Raw genomic sequence first — 11,171 nt, 5'->3', positions numbered from 1 at the left:
ATATATATACATACACACATACATATATTCATATATATACATACATACATACATATATTCATATATATACATACATACATACATACACACATATATTCATATATATACATACATACATACATATATTCATATATATACATACATACATACATATATTCATATATATACATACATACATACATATATTCATACATATATTCATATATACATATATACATACATACATACATATATATATATATACATACATACATATATATATATATATATACATACATACATACATACATATATCATATACATACATACATACATATATTCATATATATATATACATACATACATATATATATTCATATACATACATATATATATTCATATACATACATACATATATCATATACATACATATATATTCATATACATACATACATATATTCATATACATACATACATATATATATTATATATATATATAGATATATATATATATATATATATATATATATATATTATACATATATTCATATGTATACATATATATAGGCATTAATTATTATACACAGCGGGTTATTTTAATCTAATTCTAAACTTATCGAGATATGCGGAACTTTTTATTAATAGATTAGAGTTATTTTATTAAATTACTAAATATGTTCTCAAGGACCACCCTCACCTTATATATAGCCCAGCATCACCACAGTCGAATATATGAAATCAAAAAACACAATAAATAAACTGGCACTCCGTCGGTCACGACGACGAGTATTCCAGTTGACCCGCTCAACGGAACAGTCTTCGCGTAAAATTAACGGCAAGTGGCTGAGCACTCCACAGACACGTATGACCATGACCTGGTTCCCAGGGCAATTCAGCGTGACTAGGCTGAACTATTGAAATACAAGTACAGCTCATATTTTTTACAAGCTGGGTGGACCGGAGCAACGTGAAGTGAAGTGTGTTGCTCAAGGACACAACACGCCGTGGAAATCGCGAGTTTACGATCGTAAGTCGAATACTCTCATGCATATAGTGTTTGTTTACGAAAGTAGGGAACCAAACCCATATAAACATACGTACACATACACACAGGTTCTCACACAGTCTCACACTCTCTTTCTCTTCCTCTCTTCCACATTTGCACAAACATCATTCACAGATTCAAGGCGAAATGTACGTGATGCAGGGGATTTGCACAACTGAACTTAATTGATCCTATTTTTAGTAGCTAAGCGACATCAGATGAAGACGCTAAAGAAAAAATAATTAATTCACAAGAGATATTTATTTTGAAATTATAACCTAAACCTTCTACATTAAAAGCGATAAAGCCCTCTTCTTCATTTTCCGGCTGAGATAATCAATAACTATTTCGACTTCAAATCGATAAGCTTCAGGTGTGGTTGTGTGATAAGAAGGTTGCTTTCCAAACACGTATTTCCGGGTTCAGTCTTACGGTGGGACATATCGATCAAGTGTCCTCTGTTATAGACTCCAGCTGAGAAAACCCTTGTAAGTTGCTTCAGTAAGGTCCAATCTTTTCACTGACAGAAGCAAAATATAAAAAATTATTTACTAAAAAACGAAATTGCTTAATGATGGAAAAAAAATATACTCATACTAAATAATAGATCTAACCCTTGCTGCGGGTCGCCGTGTAGGGTAAGTTAAGCCTTCTTTCTTAAATTAGGTCAATTGATTGGCAGAGTTGTAGTAAAACTATTTTGGCTCTTTACATTTTGCGTTCAAATCCCACCGAGGTCAAATTTGCCTTTTATGATTTCGGAGTCGACATGTTGTAAAAGGGTAAAGACCCCCTTCGGTCATGAATGACCATGGTAATGCACCTAGAAAGATGCCCCCCGAGATACAAGTCTGGACAAGGTTGTTTATGAAAGACCAGCTGTCGCCCATGCATACCAGTCTCCTCTCTCCACGCCACCGATGTTATCCAATGGAAAGGCAATGACCACCAGTGACGTAACTCATCTCTACAGCTGAGTAAACAGGAGCAACGTAAAATAAGTACATACATACATACATATATATATATGAAAATGATTATTTTTACGAGAAGACATTATTTTATTCTTTTTTGCAATTTAACGTAAATCAGATATTTTGTCAACGAACAATATACTGAATGTATGTACACAAACTGGTGTGTATGTCTGTGCATATGTACACACCTGTATGTGCGCATGTGTGTGTGCATTTGTATGTGTGCGTACGTGTATGTAGGTATGCATATATATATATATATTTATGTATATCACCATATATATATATATATATATATATATATTATATATATATATATATATATATAGGTGAGAGAGTTGGTATGTGAAAGCACGTGGTTGGACGTATAAAAAACAAAAAAGCGTGAAAAACTACGAAAGGCTTGTGTTATATGGTTAAAGAAAATGCAAAATTTTTATAACATATTTCTAACATAACGACTTAAATATATTCTTTAACCATATAAAAAAGCCTTCTGTAGTTTTTTCACTCTTTTTTGTTTTATATATATAGCTAAGTTTATAAGTTCCAAAATTGCAGTAGAATTCGCTACTGGGCAGTTTAGCTTAATGGTAAACCACTTGACGTGTAATCACAGGGATGTGAGTGCGAGTCTCATGGTTAGCCAATAACATATTTTTCTGCAATGTATGGATAATTTATCCTGTTCACGCTAATTTAATTAACATTATCACGCGTTTGAGAATAAAAAAATATTTCTATATATATGTATATCAATATCTATAAAGCTGACATGCGAAAAGTTTGTTTGTCTCATTTTGGGATTGAACCGGGTGAACGGGCACTAGATGGGGTCGGATTGGCTCCAAAATTTACAGGAACAAGTAAAAAGAAGCGATGAAGTGAGTGGGCTAGGTTAGAAACTCATATCTCAAAGGCTGTGGTTACTAGGGCTACAAAACCCACACTTTGACAAGTGTTTATCGTTTCTCTCCTTCGCATATCACCCTCTCTTCCTCCGTCTCTCTCTTTCCTTCCTTCCCTCCAATTTCTCTCTATAACGACGTCTGACAGCTTTGCCGCCTCTCTATCATTCTTTCTTCAACCACCTCTCTCACTGTACGTTTGTCTGTATCTATTCCCGCTACAGGTCTTTTAGAACGGTGAATTATTATCGCCCACCATCACCGCACAATCATAATATATATTATTAATCAGATATATTGTGTACATTTATATATATATATATTATATATATATATATATATATATATATATATATATATAATATATATATATATATATATATATATATATATATATATATATATATGTGTGTGTGTGTGTGTGTGTATATAAATATATATATAATGTGTATACATATATATGGCTCCCTCACAGACAGTCCAACTATGATCAGTGAGATGCTGAATGACCAGTTCAAATGTGTCTTTACCACCCCGTTGGAACACAGACAAGTGAACGAACCAGTGGACTTCTCTGCCGCCTCACCTATAACCAGCGAGGCGGTTACAATAGAATGTATTGACATTTGCGAAAAAGATGTCCTACTAGCCATAGATGAAGTGGACACAAACTCAGCTGCTGGTCCAGACGGTTTCCCAGCCATCCTCCTCAAAGCGTGTAAGCATGCCCTGGCAAAACCCCTCAAGATTCTCTTCCAGAGCTTTCTTGCGAATGGCAAACTGCCAAGCAAGCTGAAGGAGGGAATAATATGCCCAATACATAAAGGGGGAAGTAGAGCAGATGCCAAAAACTATAGGCCTATCTCTCTGATTTCACACATCAGCGAAGTCATGGAACGGGTAGTCAGAAAAAAACTAATCGCATTCCTTGAGGAAAATAACTTGCTGAGTAATACCCAGCATGGTTTCCGACCAGGTAGGAGCTGCCTGACCCAGCTCTTACAGCATTATGCCTGGGTGTTGAGGCAGTTACTCAACAAATCAAATGTGGACGTAATCTACCTTGATTTTGCAAAAGTTTTTGACAAGGTGGATCATGGTATGATATGCCACAAACTACGTGACCTCGGCATAGCTGGAAAACTTGGAGTGTGGTTGCATGACTTCCTGAAAGATAGGAGTCAGGCAGTAGTGGTTAATGGAGCCACCTCTATGAACACACAAATAGTGAGCGGTGTTCCACAGGGCACTGTCTTGGGACCACTGCTTTTTATAGTGGCCCTCTTAGATATGCCCTCAAGTGCCCGGATAGCCACTCTGGTCAGCTATGCAGACGATACGAAAGTCTCGCAGAAAATACAGAACCCCAGCGATGTTGCACACCTGAAGCAGGAGTTAGACTCAATCTACAGATGGGCTGAGGATAATAATATGCAGTTTAATGCTGAAAAATTCCAGGCCCTGCGCTACCAGCATCCAAAACTGAATATTAAACTTAAAGGATACACCGGTCCACAGGGAATTTCAATCCCAGAGCCTAAGTCTGTGAGGGACCTGGGTATTGACATGAGTGATGATACCTCTTTCCAAGTGCACATTACCAGGATGGCGACAAAGTGCAGACGGCTGGCTGGGTGGATCCTAAGAACATTCTGGCGGACATTCGTCCTCAGTCGCCTGGATTACTGCTCACAGCTATGGTCACCCACCAGTGTAAAATTAGCAGCGGACCTTGAAGCAATCCAGAGAAGATTCACAAAGAAGATCGTCTCTTTGCAACAGCTCAGCTACTGGGAAAGGTTGAAACAGCTAAGACTCTACTCCCTGAAGAGACGACGGGAGAGGTATGCAGTAATATATGTCTGGAAGATCCTGGAAGGAATTGTGCCAAATTTTGGCATTGTAAGCTACACCAATGCTAGAACGGGACGACACTGCATAGTGCCAAAGATCCCAGCAATGCCATCACGCTTCAGGACCAGCTTCTGCAACAGCTGGGTTTCAAGGGCCCACAGCTTTTTAATATTCTCCCAAAGAGTCTGAGGAACTTGCACAAAGTAGATGTAGCGGTTTTTAAATCAAAGCTGGACATCCTCCTGTCAAGAGTCCCAGATGAACCTACCTCACGGCAAGAGGTGCAAATGAGAGTAGCTGTATCAAACTCCATTCAATGTAACGTAGTCAGACCCAGCTTTTAGTCTTATATCTATAAGACTGCCATATTAATATGGCGATAACAATTAATTTCCAGTAACGCTGCCGTAATCTCTTTTAGAGAGACTTAGTAATTTTAATATTTCTATTATTGAAAACAAGTGGATGTATTCCACCGAAACTAGGTAAATTAAACCTTCGAACAGAGACGATCAGTGGCGACACCTACTGGGTCTGACTACGCTACATTGACAAAGGGCAAATACCCTGAAACGCGTCTGTAGCTGTCTGACTGGCAGTGTGAAGCGGCTGACTTCCCTTGTTCGAAAGTTTTAATGGACACAGTTTGTGTGTCAAATAGCTATCTTAAGGCGATAACCTCATGGAGCTAATCAGCGACAGCTTTTAGTCTTTTATCTATAAGACTGCCATATTAATATGGCGATAACAATATATATATATATATTATATATATATATAATATATATATATATATATGCATATTATATATATTATATATATATATATATATATACAAATGCATGTAAGGTGGTTCTTGGAAAAGTATCCACAGTTCCGTATCATAATGTAGACGCAGGAATAATCTTACAAGTGCTGGAAAGTACTTATCATCATTGAACTGCTTGAAAATACACAGCTCTGCATGTTAGCAATGCAGAAACAAGTGAAACAGACAATAGAAAATATGTTTTATTTTAGAAAAACAGTTGATGGTCGACATTGTTTCCAAATACATCTGCCAATAACTGGACTTTTATCGTGTTAATTAGGAAGCGCTTAAACTTGCTTCTCGATGCGTGGGTTTGCAGGAAAGGGTAGTGCTAATGGTGTTTACCATTCTCTTGCACCGGTGGAATTGATGGCATTAATGTTTCTCCTGATCTTTTGTAAGTCAACAGCTTCGCGGACGATAAGGGCAGCGAGAGAATTCTAGAGAGTCTGACTTCAGTGAATGAATGACTAACCATTTTATTGTGATTAGTGCGAGGCCTACAGGCGTTTGGCAGAACAAGTGTCTCAAGCGTGAAAAGGTAATGCATGCTTAGCTAAAGGTGACCCGAGCCTAGAATCTCCGAGGAGCAGAGGCCATTATAGTAGCGATAGAAAACGCCGTGACAAAAAGTAACAAGACTGGCGGGACCGAAGGCTGGAGTTCTAGGGTGGCTGTGTGTAAATTAGCAGCGCCACCTCAAGTGTGAGAGCAGAACTAAATTGTAAGTCTCAACTGAGCTTTCTAAAGTATTGATAATGGCTTGGTGCTGAAGTATTTACTGGTTCTGAAAGGAAGGGACAATCGTTGGAATGTGCTCTTTGCTATCTTAGCAATGTGCTTCACTGGAAGAGATCGTCGGTGTTCTTCCTTCCTTCTGGTACTTTGTACATGTGGTCTTTGCAGCGTTCGTTGTTGACGTCACAACCAGATTTCGTCACTTCACTCAGTCTTCTGCTACCCTCTGTGAGTCGGCGAAATTTTGAAGGATTAAGCTAGATGCTGCTCACTTACGCTTAGATGGATGTAGGCGATGATATTTTCTTGATTTGAGTTACGTCTGTGTTTTCTTACTGTTGAAAAAAAAAGACTAACATCTCCATTTGGAAAATACCTTAGTGATCTCTGTTCAGTATGGGTTTGTCATATAACTTTTTGAATGCAAATTAATAATGAATGGTTATTTTAAGTACAAAGTTTAAGACAACGATAAGGAAAAGTCAAATTTATGTTCGTGGATTGAATGGCTGACATTATAAACCAAATATTCGATTCTGAAGAATGAGACACAATTTTGCATTAGATGATACCTGAAAAGTTGACCGAACATTTCCAAAATCACGTGCACATTATATTTGCTACTGGAAACCTTTACTAATGTGTAATGTGTAATGGAGACGATAATTAGGTAAATGGAATGAAATCGTGGACACGATATTGTAAATTCAAAGATAATTCCTCCAGCATTGTCAACTGTAATTGAATTGTCAAAGACAAAAACGTGCCTCTTTAAGAGAAACTGTCATTCAGTGATAAAGTAGCCAAACCTATTTTTCATGTTAAAGAAGCTGGGCAATTACTCAGTGATATAATATTAGCAACTAACGAAAATAATGACATTTTTACATAATCATTGAATTACACAAAGGTATTTATAGCTACACGTAGTCATCATTTAAACAAATCTAAAACAACTGATGGAAAGTCTATCTGAAGCATTATATACATCACGAAAGGAAAGACTCGTTTGTAATTCACGAGGAAAAATTGTTTTTTTTTTTAGCGAATGTATGCATGAACTCAGCTCGAAACTATAACTTCAAATTTACTAAACAACGTCGAAGCAGTTGTAAATATTACAGTCTAAATAATTGGTAGTATATGTCTATCGGTGGTAAATAGGTATCAAATAAAAATAAATTGAAGTTAGTTCTATCTCCATCAAACATTTATAAGAAGTTAGTGATAAATATTACATTTCAGTAGAAATCAATAATATATCGATTAAATATGTATTAGACACCACGAATTAGGTGCCACAGGAAACTCCATTCGTTTAAATACATACAAAGTTATCGAATCTCACCCATTAGAACTCGCATGGATAATATTAGATGCGTATGGTGTACATACAGTAGAGTCTAGTTAAAGGAAAATACCTATTAAATATTAAAATTGGAGATAAACAAGAAAATGTATAGAAGTTATTGCAATTACAACTGAAATGGAGTGTATTTATTCGGAAGAAGTTGGTTAAAATCATTTAATATGTCACTTGTCTATTTAAGGCGGTGAGCTGGCAGATTCGTTAGTATGCTAGGTAAAATGCTTAGCAGCATTCCGTCCGTCTTTACTTCCTGAATTAAAATTCCAGTGAGGTTAACAGTGTATTTTATCCTTTCAAAGTCGATAAAATGAGTATCAGTCGAGCACTGGAGTCAATCTAATCGACCAATTCCTCCACCGAAATCGCTGGCCTTGTGTCAAAATTTGAAAGCAATATTTCACTTATGTTTAATAATATTACTGATATTAATACGACGAAGCGGTGAAAAAAAAGTATTAATGTTCGAAAGAATGCAATGCGACGTTTGTTCTGGCATTCTATAAGATATTTTCACACCTTGTGGAGTCCAGCTTCGACCTTCATTATATCAAGATCTGTGAGCCGGGGAGTGGTGACGCTGCTTAGAAAGGACCCAAAAAGGGGGATATTATAGATAATTTCAGGGCCATCACTCTGATTAACGCAGAGTTTAAGATTTTGGCCAAAGTGTTAGCAAAAAGGTTAGCGTGTGTCGTGGCTGGAGTCGTCGGGGAGGCACAAACTTGTGCCGTTCCTGGAAGATCCATACACGATAATCTCCACCTACACTACACCTTAGAGAGGGTTAATGGATCTCCTGGCAAGGGTGGGGCGCTGGACCATTTAGACCAGTCCAAAGCTTTTGACAGGGTTGACATCGGTATCTGGTGTCGGTCCTCGCGGCGTTCGGACTCGGCCCCGTCTTCAGCGGGTGGATCATTGTGTTATACAACAATATCGAATCGATCGTCCGAGTGAACGGGTTCTTCTTGAAGCCGTTCAACATCAAGCGCAATGTTCGTCAAGGGTGTTCTCTCTCCTCCCCTCTGTGTGTGTTGGCTCTAGAGCCCTTACTGCGGAAGTTGGAGGACTTGAAGGGCAAGTCTAGGTTGCAGTAGGAAGGTTTCAGGGTACGCGGACGACATCACCATCATCGTGTCTGAAGCCATTAAGGACTACGAGGCGTTGGAAGGAGTAAATGTTAGCCGGGATAAGTCAGTGGGCTTGCAACTCGGCACCTAGAGAAGCAAAACGATACCTCCCAACAATGTCGTAGTGCGTTGGACGGAGAGGCCGGTTAAAATGCAAGGGTTTTGTTCAGTCCAGCACTCTAGGTAGAGAAGAATTGTAGCGAGGTGACGAGCAAGGTGAACCACCTAACTCAGGCCTGGTCTAAGTGGCGGCTATCCCTGAAAGGAAGGGCGGAGGTCGAAGGAATGTTTATCGCTTCTGTTATTACCTACCGCCTACTTGTCGTGCCTTGCTCCCGTTCGAGACTGATCAAGTTGGAGCGGCTGCTTTTCCGCTTTTTGTAGAATGGTAGAAGTCCTCTTGTAAAGTGCTCTATCTGCTGTCAGCACCCGCTAAAAGGTAGGCTAGGGATGCCTTGGCTATTGATGCTCAGACATGCGATGAGGCTGAGCCATCTGTGACTCTACCTGGATGGTGAGCAGGTGTGGTCTCCATTCGTTCGGTCGTTACTTCCTGAGCTTACTAGTTTGAGTGAACTAAGACCTTGGATCAAGTGTAGACCAAAGTTGGGTACTTGGCAAGCGGAGTTTCGCGAGGCATCCAAGCTTCTCTGTCACACGGGCAACGCCAGCGGCGGGGGTTCCATATTGTCTTCCTATACAGGATTGGTAGATGTGCAGTATGACGACGTTCTGGGGGATGATGGTCTATTAGCTGGCCTGTTCCGAAGGACATTTGGGCCAGAACCCTTGGATAACTTCCGAGGATCCCTGGCTTGGCAGTTTTACCGAGGAGCCTTACCAGTTCGCGATAAACTCGCAAGGCATAGTGACCCTTGCGCACTCACGTGTCCAAGATGTGAGCAGAACGGGGAAACCGTTTTGTACGTAATTGTGCAATGCCCCAAAATCTCTGAGATGTGGGTTTACGTTGAACATCTGCTGTCACGGCTGGAAAGAGTACAACTGTCTTCTGAGTCAATTGTAAAGCTTGTTCCTCCTTCTTTTAACATAGAAGGCAAGGTTTGTTTTCTCGCTGTGGTCGCTATAGTGAAAGAAGCGGTATGGAAGACCCGCGTGAAAGGAATCGTGACAGGCACATTCATCTCTAGCCTTGGACTGGTCCATTACCTCATATACCACCTTAAGAGGAAAGTAAGGGGGGGAGAGAAACTGCCTGTCACCTGATGTATATGGAAAAAGATGGAAGGATGTGGTGAATTTGTTGCGAATGAATGAACCCACATAGTGTATCTATAAGTTTATACTAAAGGTTACAATGGTGGCGCGGAGTTTGCGGGGGCCAGGCAAACTTTATTGTTTGTGTATTTGTTTTGCTGATCATTCGATTATATAAATTTTTAACTTTTCACCTCTGCGTAAAAACAATACACACCATCGACCACTCTCTTATTTGTACCGTCCCTCTATGTTTGATCCCCTGTGGGCAATAAAGCAAACGTTGTTGCAATAATGTGAACTGGAACTGTCAATGCACGATATTCGAGTAATTTTGTTGTTCAACTTCAAAAAAGGACGTAAAGTAGCTGAAACTGCTCGCGATATCAACGAAACGTTTGGTGTGTAAATGACCAGTGAGTGGTCAGCTCGAAAATGGTTCGAACGATTTCGCAGTGGAGTCCTGAGCCTTGAATGTCGTGAGCGTAGCGAACAACCCATCTGTCATCGATGATGATCAAGTAAAGAACGTCATTGAGAAAGATCTACGTAAAACTACGTAAGAACTGGCAAAGGAACTTCAAGTTAGCCAGAAAACTGCCTGCAACTATTTGAATGCGATCGGAAAATCAAAAATGCTCGACAAATAGGTACCACATGATTTGAATGGAAACCAGAATATGCGCTGATATGAAATTTGCTCGTCGCTTCTCCATAACCAGACCGATCCATTTCTCGACCGTAATGTAACTTGCGGTGAAAAATGGATTCTGTACAATAATAAGAATCGTTATTTGCAGTAGTTGGACCAAAATGAAAAATCTGAGCTGTGAGGTTACGGTGACTGTTTGGTAGTGTACTGCTGGACTCCTCCACTATAACTTCTTATAACCTGGAAAAAACATAACTGCAGAAACATATTGCCATGAAATTGCCAAAAGGAACGAAAAACTGCTTCAACTTCGTCCCAGAATGGTCTACAGAAGAACAATCATCCTTCACGACAATGCTCGACCACACGTTTCACTAATTCTCCAGAAATTGAGAGAACATGGCTACGACGTTCTTCCCCAACCAGCTTATTCCCTTGACCTTTCCCTTAGAGACTACCACTTTTCAAGAAACTTGATGGTTTCCTGCGA

The 11,171-nt window shown here is 39.2% G+C and overlaps 1 long non-coding RNA gene across 1 annotated transcript; it reads right to left on the bottom strand.

Moving 5' to 3' along the window:
• Positions 1-744: 744 nt before the first annotated feature.
• Positions 745-6,504, bottom strand: LOC118764972. The gene is made up of 3 exons (XR_005000812.1): positions 6,495-6,504; positions 6,226-6,231; positions 745-854 (listed from the first exon to the last, which is right to left on the bottom strand). It is a non-coding gene; the product is annotated as an uncharacterized LOC118764972 (long non-coding RNA).
• Positions 6,505-11,171: the final 4,667 nt, after the last annotated feature.

The sequence above is a fragment of the Octopus sinensis genome, linkage group LG10 (assembly GCF_006345805.1).
Source record: "Octopus sinensis linkage group LG10, ASM634580v1, whole genome shotgun sequence".
In the NCBI taxonomy this organism is placed as follows: domain Eukaryota; kingdom Metazoa; phylum Mollusca; class Cephalopoda; order Octopoda; family Octopodidae; genus Octopus; species Octopus sinensis.
This window is presented reverse-complemented; position numbering and strand designations above follow the sequence as displayed.